The following is a 2500-nucleotide window of genomic DNA, read 5'->3' on the forward strand; positions in this document are numbered from 1 at the left end:
AGGAGATGCGGGGAGAGGAGATGCACTGAGATGCATTCATTTGGCGGAGTGGTCTGAGGCTACTGTAGCAGTACATGCTGTATAGGTAGGATGCTCTGAGACCGACCTGCTTTAACTCACCCACAAGAGAAAAGGAGATCGAGGGAGAGGAGATGGGTGACAGGCCTGTCAGAACCAGACAAGCAAACTAGGCAACCACCTAGGCCCCCCAGCTGAAAGAGGGTAATGACTGATCATGCCCTTGTGTTTAAATGACACTTTATGAGTGACAGAAAAAATCATCCCTAAATTCAATGACCGAAGAGTGCAATGATACTCCTACAAACAAGTCCAACAGGCGGACAAAGATGCGTCTGTCTATGCACTGCAGCCTTGGGGACACAGGAGGGAATGACAATTGAAAGAATGCGTTTCAGGCGGACCGACAGACAGACAGACCCTCTTTTAGAGATGCTAAGAGGCATCTAAAAATACCCCCTTGAGGGAGATCCTTCCTCAATGATTTATATCATTGAGGAAGGATCAATCAAATACCCTGAAAACACCCTGGTTTAGAGATGGACTGAGATGCCCTCAGCATATTAGTCTGTGGATATACTGGATAGGTAAAATGCTCTTTCTCTCTCTGAACAACCTGCTTTAAACCCCCACAAGACAAAAGAAGACGGAGGCGGGAAAGGGGAGAGACAGGCCCAATCCAGGCAAGCAAACTAGGAAACTGCCTAGGGTCCCCAGCTGAAATAAGGTAGTGACTGGTCATGCACTTGTGTTCAAATGACATGGAAAAGGGTCTGGTAAAATCTCCCTAAATTCAATGACCGAAAAGTGAAATGATACTCTTATTTTTAAAAAAAAAAACCCTTTTGAGGGGAATCCCTCCCCAATTATTTTTTTGGATGAAAAAGGGGGGCCCAAGTCCCTCTTTGCCCGGGGCCCCCAAATACCTTGAAACAGCCATGATGGATTAGACATGCACTGAGATGCCCTCAGCAGATAAGTCTGTGGATATGCTGTATATTAGGTAAAATGCTCGACCTGCTCTCCTACCTGTTTTAAACCCCATAAGACAAAAGACAATGCAGGGAGGCGATGCACTGAAATGCATTTGTTTGGCAGGTCGGTCTGTGGATATACTACGTATACTGTATAGGTAGGTAAGAAGCACTCCGACCTCCTTTAAACCCCAGAAGACAAAATAAGATGCACTCAGATGCACCGAGATGCATTCGTTTGGCAGATGGGTCTGTGGAGACAGGACGTGGAAATGAAGCCTGGGGGGAAGGGGGGGGTGAAAGCGAAGAACGAGAGCTCACAGTCTCACAGTCAGACAGTGACAGCTCATATCAGCACTGATTCTTCCATCTCCCACACACAGCCATGGCCGTAACTACCATTGAGGACACAGAGGTCATGTCCTCAGTATTTTTGTTTTCAGTAGTGTAAAATGTATCTATGATGAAAATTGAAAATATGATCAACGATGATAAATCCAGTCTATATACGTACACCACCCCCATTTATCCTCAAGGCAGTGATTAATGAAAACACACTGAAGAGTTTGACTGAAGTGTTTGAAGCATTCTGAATGTACAGTGTACAGTACAGCACGCAGTATTTGACCTCCGTATTTGAAAATGTCTGATTACGGTCCTGCACACACAACACAAGAATCAAAGCCACAGGCCATTTCCTCTTTCCTCCTTCCTCCTCAGCCGCTTAATGTCGGGTTTTTAATTAGCTGTTATGATTAACAATCAGTGAAAAAGAAATGTATTTTTCTGCGGCTATGTTATGTTGTGCACGTGTACTAAGATATAGTACAACACCTACAACACCTTCACGGAAATATATTTTTCTGCGGTTATGTTATGTTGTGCACGTGTACTTGTTAAGATGTTGTATGCGTGGGTGGGTGTCTGCCTGTATGGATGGACACATCTGGTATGTCCTGTGTGATTGTAAGCGTGTGTACATGCAGTCGTATGTGGGCAACATTGTATACAAAGTGTTTGTGTATTAGCCTGACGTTTGTAGTTGCATCAACTGGCGATGCATCAACTGGCAATATTCAGTATATCTTTAACATTTTCCTTTACCCCTTATACTGGAATATTAAAGTATAATATTACAGTAAATATTTGAAGGTGCGTACAATGTGTGTATGCGAAATTGAAGTAAAATGCATTAAATTTCAATATGAATTCAAAGGCGCACAAATCCCTAATGAATGCATCAAACAAATAGATAATATTTGGCACTGTTCAGAGCTTAAAAACAAAATCTTCTGCATTGTTTTGTTATCTTATCTGCAGGGATCCCAACAGTACGTACACCAAGTAAATAACTATGAGTCCCTTTGCATCTGCTAGGTGTAACACAATGTTTTTTGTTTTTTGTCTTGTTGTTTATCTTTGTCCGTAGATTTCAAAAAAAACCCAGGACACCAAGTAAATAGCTACAGTATAAGTCATTTTGGATAAAGTAGCATTTGTGTAACATA

General features: G+C 42.4%; 1 protein-coding gene across 1 annotated transcript in view; it reads left to right on the top strand.

The window, feature by feature from the left end:
* nlgn3a (neuroligin 3a) overlaps positions 1-2500 on the top strand; it is a 237021-nt gene that overhangs the window by 233231 nt on the left and 1290 nt on the right. The window lies entirely within an intron of this gene.

The sequence above is a fragment of the Engraulis encrasicolus genome, chromosome 23 (genome assembly GCF_034702125.1).
Source record: "Engraulis encrasicolus isolate BLACKSEA-1 chromosome 23, IST_EnEncr_1.0, whole genome shotgun sequence".
Taxonomy (NCBI): domain Eukaryota; kingdom Metazoa; phylum Chordata; class Actinopteri; order Clupeiformes; family Engraulidae; genus Engraulis; species Engraulis encrasicolus.